Genomic DNA, 18,504 nt, shown 5'->3' on the forward strand with positions numbered 1-18,504 from the left:
ATGGCACTTACATTATCACATAGAATGGAGATGGGTGGAGTACATGTGATCTGAATGTCTTACAAGGTTTGCACCATCCAAAGTAGCTATTTGCAGCAAGATACAACAGCCACGTATTCTGCTTTAGCCATAGATAATGCAATCGAACTTTGTTTCTTGCTGAACCAAGACACCAACCTGGAACCCATATAGAATGCACCAACACTAGTGCTTTTTCTGTCATCAACACTTCCTGTCCAATCTGCATATGTATATGCATGAAGTGTAAGATCTGTATCTCTCTGATACCATACACCAAATTTCTATGTTCCTTCAAGATATTTGAAGATGCTTTTGACTGCCTAATGGTGTGATTCCTTTGGATTTGCTTGGAATCTTCCAACAATTCCCACTGCATGCATGATGTCTGGTCGGGTACTTGTTAGATAAAGCAGACTGCCAATCATAGATCTGTAAGTTTGTTGATGTACTGCTTCTGATTCATCATTTGAGCTAAGACTGCATCCTGTTACCATTGGGGTACATACTGGTTTAGAGTCTTCCATGCTGTACTCTTTCAGGATCTGTTTCAGATATTTGGTTTGCGAGAGAAAAATACCATCTTTATTTTGTTGAACTTGTAGACCAAGAAAATACATAAGTTCACCAAGCAAGGACATTTCAAATTCTTGCTGCATTACTGAAGAAAAATTCTAACTCATGGATTCTTCATTTCTACCAAAAATAATATCATCAACATACACAACAATTATTAGCAATTTACCAGTGTCCATCTTTGTATATAGATTGTTATCTACTGACCCCTTTGAAAAACACTATTTGTGGAGATATTTGTCAAGACGGTAATACCATGCCCTTGGAGCCCGTTTTAGACCATAGAGAGCTTTTCCGAGTTTGCATACAAGTTTTGCATCATTTCCAAGAATCAATCCTTCTAGTTGTTCAATATAGACTTCTTCTTCTAAGTCTCGATTAAGAAAGGAAGATTTTACATCCATTTGGTATACTTTGAATTTCTGAAAACTAAAAAGAGCAAGAAACATTCTTATGGCTTCAAGTCTAGCAACAGGTGCAAAAGTTTCTTCAAAATCTATAGCTTGTTGTTGAGCATATCCTTTACAAACAATTCTAACCTTGTTTCTAATAACTTCTCCATTTTCGTTTAGATTGTTTTTGAATATCTATTTAGTTCCTATGATATTCTTATCATGAGGTCTAGTAACTAATTCCCAAGCATTATTCTTTTCAATTTGCTCAAGTTCTTCATTCATGGCCTTGACCCAACATTCATCTATGTATGCTTCATTTACATTTTGAGGTTTAGTGGAAGATAGTAATGCTAGATAGCTTGAAACTTCGGAAATGGTTCTTCTAATCTACACACCTGCCTCTTTTTTTGACTAAAATTTGAGTTTCTAGATGATTTTTCTCAACATACCTAGATGAAGTCTTTTCTTCTATCATTATCTCTTCCTCTGGTGCTTAGTTGGTTTCTTCTTCAGAATTAGTGTGATTTGATGTGGGAAAATGATCCTCATCTTCTTCATTGTCATAATCTTCTGTTTTTATCATTTTGGATTTTTGCATGCTTCATCAACCACAAAATCAATACTTTTAATAATTTTCGCAAGTCTTTTATTGTAACATTTATATCCTTTACTTCGAGAAGAGTAGCCAAGAAGAATACCTTCATCTGCTCTGGGTTCAAACTTACCGAGTTTTTCATCGGTCCTTTTTATGTAACATTTTCTTCCAAAAACTTTGAAGTATTTTACAGTAGGAGTCTTACCATACCAAAGTTCATGTGGAGTTTGAGTGCTGTTTACCCGAACATTTGCTTGGTTGATAATAGTAACGGGGGCAAATGTAGCTTCACCCTAGAAGGTTGCAGGAGTTCCAGATTCATCTAGCATAGCACGAGCCTTTTGTTGAACAATTATGTTCATCCTTTCTACCACTCCATTTTGTTGAGGAGTCCTTGCGGTGGAGAACTACCTTTTTATTCCATATTGTTCACAAAAGTCAAAAAATCATCTGAGGTAAATTCCCCTTCTTGATTAGATCTAAGGCATTTGATTTTGCGATCTGATTCATTTTCAGCCAAAGATGTGAAGGCTTTGAACTTTTCAAATGCTTCATCTTAATGCTTTAGAAGACCTATCCAACACATTTTGGAAAATTCATCAATGAATAATATAAAGTATTCTTCTCCACGAGGTGATTTTTTCCTTGATGGTCCACATAAATCAGTATGAACAAGTTCAAGAGGCTTACTAGCTGACCCTTCCTTTTTGATGAAGTGAGATCTAGTTTTCTCACCGAATTGACATGATTTAAATATAGTATTTTCAGGAATGTTTATTTTTGGAAGATCATGAACAACCTGGAATTTGCATGCTTTTCTTATTTGAGAGAAGGTTAGATGTCCCAATCTTCTATGCCATAGCCAGTTTTCATCATTGTTTCTTAGATAACACTGTTGTTGTCCTCCCTTGAGTATGTATAGGTTATTTGGAGTTCTTTTCCCTTTGATCATGGTTTCTCCTATATCAAGCTCATGAAAAACACATCCATTTGATTGAAACATTACTTCATTTCCTTGATCACACATTTGACTCACACTCAACAGGTTATGCTTTAAGCCATCAACATACATAACATTCCCAGCTTTAACTTTTTCTTTCAAGAAAACACAACCTTTACATTTTATGACAGCAGGAGTGTCATTTCCAAATGAGACACTCTTTTCCTTTTCTAAGGCATTATATGAGTGTAGTTTTTCTTTGTCAACTGTCATGTGTTTTGAGCATCCACTGTTGATGTACCACTAGTTTTCTTGTGCTTATGCATACAAGGCTATACCACATTTTTTTGTTTGTGGTTCTTTCTTTCTCCATATTTTGGGACTTAATGGAGTTTTCTACTTTTGAGCTATTTGCCGAAATTTACTCCTGCATTGAGATTCTTCATGGCCAAAGTTGTTACAGATTGAGCATTCTATTTCATTTTCAAGAAGAGAAAAGTTATTATAGGAACTTTTCTTGATCCCTATCACATTCCTTTGATTTCGTGCTTCTCTAGTCATGATCGTTTTGTAAGCAACACATTGAGCACCTTTCTGTCCAAAATTATGACATGAGAAACATTGACCATTAAAAAAGTTCTTGCGATTATCGAATCTACTGACTTGTTGATTGTAGTTTCTATTCATATTTATCTTTGAAGCAAGTTGAGTATGATTTACCTGAGGTTGATTGTGGCTTTTGTTCATCCTTGAAGTAAGTTGAGCCTGAGTCACATGGTAATCTACTTTATGCCTTTGCTGACGATTGTCAAACTGTTCACTGCTCTTTGCTGCATCAAGGTAGATTTTAGTGGAGGTTGACGGCTTCTGTGATTGAAATGTTTCTTCAGTGTATGCAAGACCTATTTTTATCAGAGGAGAGAGTTGTACTTTGATAATTTCATTTAAGGTTTCTGATCCTTTAGCAAATCTAAGATTGCGAGCTTTTGTTTTCTCAAGATCCTTTTTTAGACCCACAATTTCACATTCTAGCTTTTCATTGTGTTTTTCTCTTTTAGCAACTTGGTATGTCAAGGTATCTATAATCATATTCTTTTCTTCTAAATAGATTTGGAGTTTAGATATTTCTTCATAAAGATCATCTTCATCTAAAGAATCCAAAAAATCATCATCTTCATAAGCCATCAGAAGTCTATAGTCATTACTATTTTCATCTTCATCACTATTTGATAAACCATCACTATCTTCATGAGTATAGTAGCTCTTTTTACTTACACTTTGTTTTCTATTCCATTTTGCAGATTCCTTCCCTTTATCATATTTATCTTTAAGAGGACATTTGGTAGCATAATGACTGACTCTACCACAGGAAAAACATTTGAAAGGTAGTTTGCCTCTGAATCTTCGGGAACCCTGTTGAAGCTTCTTCACAAAGTTTGCTTCCTCCTCTTCTTCTGAAATATGTCCTGATTCATTGAGTTCTTCTTTTCATTTTGCTGAAGCTTTAAATGTGGCTTCTCTCATATCTTATGGACCTCCTTTTCTCATCTCAAAGGTAGTTAATATTCCGTTAAGTTGTGTCATAGTAATACTCTATAGATCCTGCTTTTCTTCTATGGCAGATAATTTTGATTCAAATTTAGCAGATAAGGATCTTAAAACTTTTTCAACTAAGGTAACTTCATTTATCTCTTCACCCAAATTCTTCATGCAATTAACAATATCATATATACATAAGAATTAACTAGCTATACTTTCATCATTATACATCTTGACAGTTTCATATTCAGTTCTGAGAGTTTGCAGTTTAGCACGTTTTACCTGAGAGTCTCCTTCGTAGCTTTGAACGATTTTGTCCCATATTTCTTTGGCTGATTTGAGCTACATAACTTTGAAAAATTTTGATTGTGACAGACTTCCCAATAATGTATTAACAACCTTGGAATTGGTTTCATATTGCTTTTTATATGCTGTATCTGTAGGAATTACTGATGGAAATGTATATTCTCCTTCCACGATTTCCCAGACATCTGTTCCAAGAGATTGAAGATAGGTCATGGTTCTTACCTTCCAATAAACAAGGTTGCTCCCACAAATATTGGTGGTCTGATGGATCCCCCACTTTCTTGATTACTCATGATGATGGATCTTCCTTCAAGCGATCAAGCTTCTTTTGAAGGACCTGCTCTGATACCAATTGTTGGAAATAACACTGAGAGGGGGGTTGAATCAATATTATCAGATCAATAATTTAATTTTCAAAACTGATTTGTATACTCTACTTCAACTTAGTGAACTAACGTGTATACACAATTGTACTTAATGCAACCAACGTATATGTAGAGATCTTTTGATTTACCCAAATCATCATGCATTGATCTTTAACTAGTATATCAGGAATTCATTAAACAGTGCAGTAAAAATAGAATAAAGCATCACACATAAGTAACACACATGAACACCAAGATATAAGGTGGAAACCCAATGTGGGTGAAAACCATCTGCTACAATCGTCTCTCTCTTCTTTTAATAATAAGAGAATTTCGTTTACAATTTTTGTACTGGTGTAGTCTTATACCAGTATGCAGGGTTCTAGCTGTAGAAGGCTATAACCTTCTCTCGTTCTCCAGCTTCTACTGGAAGGGAGCTACAACCCCTTAGCTTTTGTACTAGCTAATATGTTTACTAGTACATAGGTGCCGGCCTACAGAAGGCTACAATCTTCTCTTTTCTTCTAAGGACCACGTTTCATAAATTTTTAGACTGGATCCATCAACAACATCAATCTTCAAATATATCAGCATCAACCAATTTCCTTTTGAACCAACCACAACCAAATCAATCAATCAATCCATCAATCTGATCATTCAAAATGTTGTTACCAGAATATAGTGACCAGAACCCAAGCTAGAACCCAGAACACTACAACATCAAACAGAAGCAACTAAAACATATTTTATAAGGTATACGCTACTTTCATGTGTTGAACCTGTGTGCATACATGCTTTCCTCAAGGCGAACTAGTGTACATATCTCTAAATCAAATTTATGATCTATACGTTGCTTTGAAATGCAAAACCATCATGTATACGCTCCTTTTCTAGAGTGAACCTACGTACATATATCATTAGATCTTATCCTTTATCAAATGCTAAGGTTCATCTTTGGTTCAGACCAAGGAAAATACCATAAGCTAATAACCTGAATATTATATCTCACACTTCATCAGATATTTTATACTTGCACACCTTGGCCTAATGATCTTCTCCTCCTTTTATAGTTTGTAGGCCTTTCTCAATACCATGGACCAAAACCACTTAGGACCAATACCTTGGGTCAATACCTCGGACTCGATACCTTGGACCAATACCGTGGATAAAAAATACCATGGACCAAATACTTCGGACCAATTTTTTTTTCAATGTATATGCACTTTTCCTTTTATAAAAGTGCGTGTGTACGTATACGTGACTTGTATACAGTGAACCTGCATGTATATGCTTCTTATTCAGTGGTGAACCTGCGTATACCTCTCTTTCTTCATTCTGTGAAAATTGATCTGTAATTATTTGATGTTTACCTACTATACTGTGATCTTTCACTTGAGTGAGTTGCTTTCTAAAATAATTCCTTGAAGATGCCCTGAATTTCATCACATCTGTAAACACTCCTGTCACGCATTCTGTCACATCTGATATCTCTTCTGTAGATTCATCTAGTTACCATATACGAGTGAGTTGTTGTGTTGCAAGTTGGTTTCCATCAATTACAACACATACATCATAATGCCAATATTGATCGCTTTCAACCTGGAACTCACCTTCACCTTCTTCCCCTCACAATGAAAGAACCATTGAAACAAGTACACTTACACTCACCAGGCATGTGAACCTGGCTTCTTGAAGATAAAGTAAGCCACTCTCCTGTGCTAACAAGCAAGAGTTGAGGCAAATCCTTAAGACAATGGCAACCGGGTCATCATACCGGATGAGACTTCCACACCAAATGGTGTGAGGTCTAGTTGGGACTTCATACTGGGATGATCCCCTGAATTTTGGTGGGTCCAGCACCATCAACAGTCTGCTAACATGCGCATGATCTTCTTGGGTGTGGCTAAAACGAAAACACACTGATGGATAGTGTCTGTTTTGATCTTGAAGTGTGTGATGGTGGTTATGCACATCAACTTGCCGAAGTATATGTTCAGTGCCAGTTGGACTTGCTTCGTGTCTTCGCCTTGGTGAGTGTGTTGAATGGGTTGGATTGCATGCATGCTATTGCATCCCTTGCCTGCGATCAACAATACTGCTCACCATGTCTACTTCGTGTTAACTGCTGGGATAGATCTTTAACTTGTACAAGCACAATTTCATCCATGAGTGCATGTTGCACCCACTGTTGTTATTGTTCCTACTGCAATTCATTGATCTGTCTGTGCAGCTTCATGTTCTTCCCGAGTTGTTGCTTCAACACATGCAACTACTTCTTTGTTCCATTTGTTGTCTTCGTGCGATCTTCATGTCGTGTCGTCACCTCATTGATTGAGTCTCCAAATTTGCTTTCATTATTGATGGATCTGCTTGATCTTGCAACTTTGTTCCACCTCTGTGTAGTCAACAACTTTCCTCTTGCATTCATTACATTCACTGTATTCACCACATTCATTCAATTTGTTGTATTCGCTATGTTCGGTATGTTGTATTCAACTTCTGTTCATGATGCTACTTGCTGTGACATCTTGATGTTATTTTCTATGAACAACTTGATATCTTCGTGAGTAGGCAAGATCATAGACATTTGAGCGACTTCATCTTCAGGTGTGCTCTAAATGGTGCCTTCAACTCTGCTATCTTAGAAACCATTGTACCTGCACTGCTAAGAGGTAGATGAACACCTACAATAGTTGGAGACATGGCAACACTCATGGCAAGAAATCTGTCACTTGAAAACCAAAATGAACTTGAGAACTGACTTGCAACATACCCGTGTGACTGATCATGAAGGTTGCACAATTTCGGCTGGGAGCTTGGGAGACTGACTACCAAGACTACGCAAGGTATAGTCTGGGTTGGTTAGAGACTGACTAATTACTAGAATTGCGCAATGCATAGTCCAGTCTGGCTGCTCATTGCTAGAATTATGCAATGTGTAATCTCAACAGGAAATAGTTGCTAGCTCAGTGACTACATTGTGCAATGTTATGGGCTAGTAGTCATTGTCCCTCAAAAATGCAAAAAATAGTCTTGGAGGAGAGTCACTGGGAAGAAATGTGCATTTCCTGAGAGGAAGACAGAGCCTTCCCTCTCAGGATTGTGCAATGTTGTCTTGGTGAGGTAGAGTTTGGGCCAAGGCTACCCAAACTCGCCAACGGGAAACTGAAAGTGAATGTGAGTGTGAATGCATGGTGATACTAAGTGTAAGAATATGTGAATGATCATGCATGAAAATGGGGAATGACCGATTCAAAAAATGGAACAAAATGAATGTGGGTGTGGCGAGTTGCTGAATCGGTGACCATTCATGAAAAATAGTTTCATGCATGTGACAACAGTGAAATAGCAACAGAAACTAAAACAATGCTAGGACAAGTTAGTATACATGTAAAAGATAGCAAGCACTAACTGAAATCAAGCAAACAGTGCTCGCACAAGTGAAAACAAAAAAAGTGACAGAAATGCAACACAAGGAATGGGAAGCAAGCTTACCCCAAAACAACTGAGTTGAATGTGCCGACAACTCCTAGATGTGATGTGGGATGTCAGAGCTGCAAGGTTGATGTGAGGAATGAGCCCTGCAACATGCGGTTGATGTGTTTTGATAACATTGAGGTTGTGACACGCATGCCAAAAATCTAGGGAAAGCAACACTTGGTGAGAGGTTTCTAAAATGATCCTTGCATGTAACCTTTAACTGATAGAAAAAGATCCCTAAAATAAGGGATGCCTTTTCATGCTGCCTTGGGAGAAACAACCCATGCATTCATGTCAGTTTTGCTCAGTCCGAGAGGGAATTGGTCAACTTAGCTGCACATGCAAGAGGCTGCTCTACTGTTGGGAGAAAATGCGCATTTCTGGCTAGGAGTTGGGCTAGCTGCGGAGGAGATTTTCTACAATTTCTAGGCAGAGCAACTGACTGGTGCCTAGATTTGCACAAATTCTGGGCTGAGTAGCCCTGCTGGGGAAAATTGCGCAATTCATGCTAGGAGTGTTGACTGGAAAAATTGCGCAATCTTGGAGCCCAATAGACTACTAGACAGGATTGTGCAATTTCTAGAGGGAAGGTTTGTTTCCCTCCAAAAATGCTCAATTTTCTTGGGGAAGCTGCTCAGCCCGTAGTTGGACCAAATACAGATGAATAGCCTATGAGGGGAATGCATCAAGCTATGATTGACAAGCTTCCTTTGTGCAAGCAAAAAATTCAATCTTGTGAACCTGATGAAGCAATACAAGTTGTTGTGAAGGTTGGAAAGGAGGCTCCAAAACGAACCTAAGGAAAAATTTTGGAGGGTGGTTGTAGCCGCTACAAGAAAATGAAATTTGAAGTGAGGGGGCTCCGATGGAAAGGGTGGCCTGTTGGCTTGGACCTTAGCTCCGTGGGGATTAATATGACCACGACCTGAGAGTGAAGGGTAAGGTTGTGGGGGCGGGTGGTTAGCCTCAGCCCCTGGCTGCATGGCCCATGTAGCTAGCTTATTCCCCTTAAGGGTTATTAGGAAATTTAATTATCCAACAAATTACACCTTTGGTGGGTGAATTTTTCACCTCCGTAGTGCAAAATATGGTGAATTTGTATCATATTTAGACTGTTAGTCCCATTTGTAGGATGGGTAATTGAGAAACTAAGGGGAGAGCTTGTTGAAAGTCATAACTTGGAGATTTTTATGCCTTTTCGAGCTCAAGAAGAGCCTATCTAGGGGTTTTTGGACATTCTGGATCCAATGGTGACCTCAATTTATTGATTAAAGCACATCTAAAGAGACATTTTACAGGTTCAAGTCCATGGATGTATGGATCAATCAGTGTTTTGGAGAAAATAACAGTAAATTCCTGCTATTTTTTAGAGCATGCTAACTAGCTTCAATCAACTTTGTTCCACTTGCATTAGATCAAAAAAATATTCTATTTAATAAAAACATTTACTCTATTGCATTTTCACTTGATTAGGTTAGGCATTTGATAGATTTACTAGCTCACTAGTTCTCAAATTTCTCATTTTTAGACTAGTAATTTTCCATTAGTTAATAAATCTTTCCCATGTATAGATGAATTTGTGGATAGATTCAAGCAATAATGTGTGTTGCAGGAGTTTGTACATTTTAGGGATACCTCATCTAGTTCAACTCTTCCAAGCCTCATCCACCTATGTCACCAAAATCCACTAAAATATCAATCTGAATTCTTGTTTTATAAGAAAAATTGCCATTTCCATTGAGAAAATATACCCACCTTGAAGCCATTGCTCAAGTTCTGGATAGTGTACACCACCTCCATGCGTTATTCTTCCATTATCCACCTTTCCCATGCTCCATTCCACGTTCTAGACCACTTCCTAATCTTTCAACCTACTTTTTGTAAAAAAACAGGGGATCCTGTAGACATCCTGTCGGAACTAGTACATCCTGTAGGAAATCCTGTAGCAGTCTGTTTTGAGCCTGAATTGAGAAAAATAATCATTTAAGCTAGGATTAGGCCTCTACTTTACCTCCAAGCCATCAAAACCATTTTACCCCTCTTCCTGCACACCTTTCTACCCTGCCAAAGAACAAAGAAAGATTAGCATTTGCATTTATAAAATGAAAAAATAAAGAAAAATAGTTATTTTTATTTCATAATTAGAAAATGCATGAAACACATAATACTCCCTAGATCAGATTCCATGCTCAGTTAGTTTAAATAATTAAATGTGATAAATAGGGTTAAGTTAGGTTTCTTCTACATTTAGTTCTTTATCTTTATGCAATTAGAATATGTTTCTTTCCTTGTACTTTATTTCTTGCAATAGTTTAGGTTTTTCATTTCGAGCAGTTCATTTTTTGCAATTAGTTTAGGATTTGATTTCAGTACATGCACTCCATTACATCATGACAACAAAGGAATGGCACATTGTTTGTCGCACTATAGTACCGATACCTCTTAAGTTTATATGAACCCCGGGTTGATAATTAATGTCGGTAGCCTTCGGAGTTGTAACATTCTTGTTGCAATATTAAAGCTCATCACTTTTTGGCACCATTGCTAGGGAGATGTCAAAGTATGCATTGTTTTCTTCCCTATTTGATTCATTTACTCTTACTTTTTGAAAAAAAACAAAAAATATTTGCATTAGGCATATTTCATTTCAAAAATAGAAACTTGCATTGCCTTAGTTTTTTTATTCAATCATAGAAACAAAAAAAATCTCCAACACCAACCCACGCCCCCATTTGATCACGTGGTGCAGTAAGAGCCACATCACCGTTCACTTTTGTAGGTAGAAGAAGAAGATGGAAAAGAATGTAGAAGAAATGGATGGAGATGATGACAATGAGGAAGATCCTCTCAAATTTCCCATTCAAGATATCGATGGTAGTGTGCACATGAAGAAAATCCCTTCATCTTTTCTTCCAAAATTTCATGGTCTAAGGTCAGAGGACCCGAAAACCTTTCTCTTTGAATTTGAAATTATTTGTAGATCTTATGGTTACTTCTTAAAAACATAAAAATTGAGAATTCTTCTGGCAACATTCAAGGATAGAACTCTTAAATGGTTCATGAGTTTAGGGACTAATTCAATAAGATCATGGAATGATATGCAAAATATATTTCTAGAAAAATATAAAGATCATGATCTTAAAGAATAAATCTTTAGAATCAATCAAAATGAAGATGAGCACCTTAAGGATCTAATAGAGAGGTTCATGTATAATGTTAAGAGGGAAAAACTACATCATTTAGGATCTGACACACTAAAAACCCTCTTAGAACAATTAGGGATGAATGGATTGATCTCCTTGATCTCATGAGTGGAGATGATGTATGCCAACTATCATCTGAAGAAATTTGTGAAACATGAAAACACATATCAAGAAGAAGGGCAAGAGTAAGTAAATCAACAAAAATATCGGTAAGTCAAGCTAAACTTGGAAATTTTCTTAATAACTTAAAAACAAAAATTCTCAGCAATCTAGGTAAACAAGTAGAAATGTTAAGAATTCAAAATGAGAAAAAAGAAGATGTTGATATTTGTTTCATCCATGCATAATCAAATGATGTTAAATATTGCCTCATTACCAAGGTTTAATGGAGGTTACCAAGAGGAATATGGAGCAAGTCAATTTCCAATGCAACTATGTTATGTAGCTCCAAGAGGACCATGGCAGCCTATTCAACATGATATAATGAAAGAACCTAATTCAGAATTTCAATCTTATGTGCATCCGTCTCAAAGTAATTAGAACACACCCTTTCCTTGGAAACATTGGCCATTGCAACCCCAAAACCATTCTTGGCAACAATGTTGGCAAGGAACTTATGGGAGTCATCAACATTATCCTCAATATCCCCCATACCCAACTCCATGTAATCCCTACCATCCACCTCCACCACAACCACAACCCCAACCACATCCATCTCAACTACCTATACCACCATTTCTAAACCCACACATTAAAGTAGCTCAGCCCACTTACAATGCTGAGGTACAACACTTCCCAACATCTCCTCTTGAGTTAAATGGTATTCACCATAGCTCAGGAAGAGTATTGCAAAAAAGAGATTCTCTTGATATCATTGAAGGAATATATCCAAAAGAAGAAGATTAAAATGAGAATACAAAGGGATCATGTGCTACATTTGATGAAGCGCAGACAACAAAATCAAAGATCGAGAAATCTCCCTCATGGTTACCATCAAATCCTCCAAGTATTCAAGAGAACAATCAACAAAAATGGGAAGATTTGAATTTCATGAAAGAAGAAGAAATCCAAGATGATCCAAATCAACAAGAAAACCAAGGGCATCAAAGTTATATTAAGGTTTGGTTCCAGAAAATCAACAAGGTGCTACAATACTCTCTTCTTCAATCATTATTGATATCATCAAAGTCAAAGCATTTGATCACTCAAATTCAAGTACATGTTAAAGAATACATTTCAAGGCTAAAAGTTAGTTTTTATGTCATATTCATGTGCACATGGCTCCATTGGAAGTATTCTTATACTTGAAAGTGATTTTTTTTTTCATGTGGGGTAGGGTAGAAAAACAAAATATGAAAAATAAGAGAAAAAATAAAAATCTCAGGTGAAAACCTCCTTTGAGGCACCTCAGATTAGCTCATTTATTTCAAACCTCCATGAGGCAGTCAATGGGTTGGGAAAAAAGAAAAAAAGAGAAAAAGAAAAGATCCTAGGTGAAAACATCCTTTGAGGCGCCTAGGCAGACCTACTAGTTGAAAACCTCCTTGAGGTGGCTAGTAGGCCTATAAGAAAAAGAAAAGGAAAAACATAAAAAATATTTGCTCCATGTATCTCCCTAATGAATTCATGTACTCTCCAACATCTGCAAGAAACAAAAACAAGTTGGTACCAAATGAAAAACAATTGGTCAAGCCTAGTCGAAGGAAGTCAAATTTTGACCTTCTCCTCCTTTGCTCAAATGCTCCAACAAGTCCAAGGCCATGTAAATCTATCACCCTCATCTATTTCCACCATCCACCCATCATTCTCAAGATTTTCTCATTCAATTTTCTTGTTGTCCTAAAAAACTACAAGAATGCTTTGTTTTACTACATGAAACATAAATACATAGAGTAGAAAATTATTTTTTCCATATCTTGTAAACCATACATCCATTTGCCAAGATAGTTTAGGGGGAGATGCATATGGAAAATGGTAACATGCATGAGAAATTTCAACAAATTTCAGTGCACAGGTTTTGAGAAATGAACCTCCATCACCTACAACCATTTTTTTATTTTTCTCGATATCCGTGCATCCATTTAAAAATATGTTTCATGGGGATATGAATATGGATGATGGTAACATGCCCAAGAATATTTAGCAAATTCTAGTGCACGGTTTCTAAGAAATTGGCCTCCATCACCTTCAGCCATTTTTTTTCTGGAGATTTGTGCTTCCATTGGCCAAAATTGTTTTATGGGGTGGTGCATAATGACGATGAAAACATGCTCAAAAAATTTCAGGTTAATTGATTTTACCGTTTGGGAGATATGGACAAAACAATTATGCTATAAGAGGATGTCCTGAATTACTACAAGATCTCTACATGAAGGCCAAGAAGAAGCTACATGAGGAAATATGATGGAGTAATGGGTGAAAAGGTTAGGTATTATTTAGGGAAGGTTTATATAGGTCCCCCAACACCACATTCATCACTCATCCACTCCATCTAACAAATATCCATCTTCAAATTCCACTCTACCTTAAATGAAGAAAAAAAAAAGAAAAAAAAAAAGAAGACCTCTAGGTGAAAACCCCTTTTGAGGTGCCCGGGCATGAAACTAAGATGAAAACCTCTTGAGGCAACCTGGTTGTCTTTAGAAAAAAAAGAATAGGCACAAAAATAATGGAAGGGACCTCAAACCTGCCCACTCATAACAATTCTGGTTTTTGCAGGTTTGCAAGAAGATAATAAACATAGAGATCAGAGGGCAGCATGTCATACAAAGGCCCATCTTTTTCTTCATCCATTTCATCTCATCCATAATACCCATGTTCCTTCATCCATACTCATCTTCAGCAACAAAAAAATTCCAATTTCAGGCAAGTCTATGCTTTCTACAAAATTTCCGATAATTACTACTGGAGTTTCCTATAGTACTACAGGAAGTCCCAAAAATTTACAAGGAAAGGCAGTCTGACGGAAAAATTATGATGCGGGGCTGTGTTGGGATAGGGAAAAGGGAAATTGACTTCAACACATCTCAGCCAACATTCATCATGCCCATGTCACTCTTTGGCCACATGTTCCACTCATTCCAATACCTATTTACCCTCCAACAGAGAAAGGAAACAAAAATTCAAAAAATGGCAGCTACAAGACTTCCTCTAGTAGTACTACAGGAAACCTGTAGCAACCTATTTTGAAGTAATAGCATGCTCTAGGCCTAACCTTCAGCACCATGATTGAAAGAGGACAAGAATAACTACAGACACAATGAAACTCCTCCAAAGCTCACCAACAATAGAGGAAGCCAACACCTGCACATCAACAAGAAGACAACGCATCACCAAAATAAGATCTACAAAAAAGAAAAAGGTAGTCAAGAAGATGTACCTAATTCATGAGCATCACAACAACATCAACTCAACAACAGCATGCATGTCTCTCCAACAACCATCAGGTAGGTACAGGTATGCAATATCGTTGACCTCTTCACTTGAGCATATTATGGTTAGAAATTTGTTTTCAATGCATGAGAGATGAGGTTTTATAAGATAAGGATGGGTCGACAGTCTCAGCCGCCTTCAAATAGTTAATTGTATCTCACTCCTTTACTCATGCAATGTTGAAAAGTCAAATTATGAAGGGTGATGATTTCAAGGAATGAGGACAACAGTTAAAAGAAGAAAGTTTTGCAAAGGCCAAGTCACCACAACACTCCAAGTCCTCCATCCACTTCATATTCACTATCTATCCACCGTTCATCCATCCCATTTCATAATTTCAAGAACAAACCCTACACTCTCTCTCACTCTTAAAATTTCTTGAAAACAAATAGAGAATCCTCTCCATTTTCACAAACCTACATCATTTCTCATCACTCCCATGCAGTTAGAAGACTCTGAAGGAAGAAGGAATGACTGCTACAGGAAGGTAGAATGCTGCTACAAGAAGGAAGAAAGGAACAAATTGTGCTAAAAACCAAAAACAAGGCAGTGCCTAAGAGATACCTAATCAAAACGGAAATCTCCAAGACCATCATCTAGGCCACAAAAGAAAAGAAGAAGACAAGCTAATGGTCTCAAGAAACAATGATTTGTATTTACAAAAATATGATTTTGGGCTTGTCCTTGCATAACTTACAACCAAGATTCTTAATGCACAAGAGAGAGGTCACCAGGGCCATGAGTGAGACACAATGAGGTCACTAAGTTGCCTAGAGGATGAGCAACACTTTCAGCAGGGGGTATGTTGGGCCTCCAAATCATACATAAATTAAGGCGCATTGCTCTAAATTAAACATAAATTAAGGCCCATATGACTATCGCTCAACACATTAAACCTCTCTTTTTGCATTATATTATGTATTTTTAGCTTTAATAAATTTATTAGGAAGGTTTATGAATAATTGCATATCTGTGTGTAATATTATTTATTTTTGTGGAATATTATGAGAATATTAGGAAGATTATGAAGATTTGGAGGAGGACATAATTTAGGGACTTTCTCCCTACTACAGGATGATCAATATTTAATAAAAAATCAACAAGATATGATGGAATTATGGCACAGATTGTGGAACTCCAATGATTGAGAAAATCTAGGAATGTGTTCCCTTCCATTTAATGCAGATTCCTAGTATTGGGAACCAGATCCACTAAACAAGGGATTTTGGTGGGGAAAGGTTCCTCCTTTCATGGGGAATTATTCTTAATCATTTTGTATAAGTACCAAGTCGAATTTTCCTCTAGGAGAGATTTTCATTAGTCTCCTTGTGGAGAGAACTCGTATTTTTGCAGCTCCATTCTATTTTCTTGCAGGGATGTAATTGTATTGATGAAAATAATGAAGATTGGTGTCATGTTCAGTTTATAAATATTGTTATCCTCCATAGGTCTCTGATTTTCCTTGGGCTTTCCCATCCCAAGAGCCTCATAACCCTTTTGTATCATTTGTTTTTATTCTTTTCACTTCTTATTCACATGCATCTCTTGTTCTTGTTTCTTTCTATTTCTGCATTTAGTATTAATGATTTATTTTTGTAGGATTGGGTTAAATGGTTAATGTAATTTCTTTTGCAAGGTCAAAATAATCATTTCAACCTTGGAAAATCTTTGGAAAGTCATAGTAATCATTGAGCTCTTGGATTAGTTTTATTATTCCCAAACCTAGATTTCTAGAACTCCTTTGTAGCAAAGAACAATAATTTCTGCTATTTTTTAGAGCATGCTAATGAGCTTCAATCAAGTTGTTTCCACTTGAATTATATCAAAAAAGAATCCTATTTAATAACAGAATTTACCCATTTAATTTTTACTTGACTAGGTTATGCATTTGATAGATTTACTAGCTCACTAGTTCTCGATTTTCTAATTTTTAGACTAGTAATTTTCCATTATTTAATAAATATTTGCCATGTATAGATGAATTTGTGGATAGATGTAGACAATAATGTCTGTTTCACGAGCTTGTACATAGCAAGGAGACCTTATCTTGTTCTCCTCATGTAAGCCTCATCCACCCATGTTGCCAAAACCCACTAAAATATCAATATGAATTCTTGTTTTATAAGCAAAAAATGCTATTTCCATTGAGAAAATCTACCCATCTTGAAGCCCTTGGCTAAATTCTGGGTAGTGTGCACCACCTCCATGCCTTATTCTTTCATTATCCACCTTTCCCATGCTCCATTCCACCTTCTAGACCACTTCCTAAGCTTTTGACCCTCTTTTTCTAATAAAACAGGGGATCCTATAGACATCCTATAGGAACTAGTACATCCTCTAGACATCCTGTAAGAAAACCTCTAGTTACGTGTTTTGAGCCTGAATTGAGAAAAATCATCATTAAAGATCGGATTAGGCCTCTACTTGACCTCCAATCCATGAAAACCATTGTACCTGTCTTCCTCCACACCTCTCTCCCTTGCCATAGAACAAGGAAAGATTAGCATTTTCATTTATAAAATGAAAAGATAAAGACCAATAGTTGTTTTTATTTCTTAATTAGCACATGCATGTAACAGTTAATATTCCCTAGATCACATTCCATGCTCAGTTAGTTTAAATAATCACATGTGATAAATAGGGTTAAGTTAAGTTTCTTCTACATTTAATTGATGATTTTTATGCAATTAAAATATGTTACTTTCCTTGTATTCTTTTTCTTGGAATAGGTTGGGGTTTCCATTTTGAGCAGTTCATTTTCTGCAATTAGTTTAGGATTTGATTTTAGTACATGTACTATTACATCATGATAGCAAAGGGAGGACACATTATAGGCTGCACATATAGTGCCGATACCCCTTAAGTTTTGTACGAACCCTAGGTTGATAATTAAAGTCAATAGCCTTGGGATTTGTAGCATTCTTCTTGCAATACCGAGGCTAATTAGTTCTCCTCTAATTTAGATAAGCTACCTCTCTCTTCTCCGTATTTTGTTGCTTTCTCAAGGAAACCATTTCAACTTATAATTTCTGACATTTTTTTTCCTCTTCTTAGTAATACTTTGTCATACCTTCCTCAACCTTTTTTGTTTATGCAAACTTAATTTTTAAGCTAACAATCTCTTCCTTGAGCTTGCCCTCATCATCACATATCTGCAATAATTTTTCATGATCCTTGCATGCAACTCATCTTCACTATGTGCTTTAGCATGATAAAAATATAAATCATCAAAATTATAAATCAAAAGAAAATCATTAATTTTTATACCTTTGGGTTTATGATTTTTCAGACCTCTTCTCATCATTTGGTGAATTATGTTCACTAGAGGAATGAGGCTCGTGTGGCTGAGCTTCTTGTTTTCGAAGGACCTTCTTTTCATTCTTCTTCTTGTTTCCCTTCTTCTCATTTTCCTTATTTTTGCTGGTACCATCACCAAATATGGATTCTAGCCTGTCCCACATTTCTTTGGCACATTTTAAACCCACTAGTCTCTTCATATCATCATCATGAAGACTCTTGTATATATTATACATCTTACTTGTGCATCCTGCTACAAAACCTTATCTGCAGTTGGATCCTTGCCACAACCTTCACATACCACTCTCCAAATGTTAGATCCAAAAGATAATAATTGAGATTTTACATTTTGATGCCA

The sequence above is a fragment of the Pinus tabuliformis genome, chromosome 7 (genome assembly GCF_031772625.1).
Source record: "Pinus tabuliformis cultivar Carrire ecotype Pingquan chromosome 7, CPIR1, whole genome shotgun sequence".
In the NCBI taxonomy this organism is placed as follows: domain Eukaryota; kingdom Viridiplantae; phylum Streptophyta; class Pinopsida; order Pinales; family Pinaceae; genus Pinus; species Pinus tabuliformis.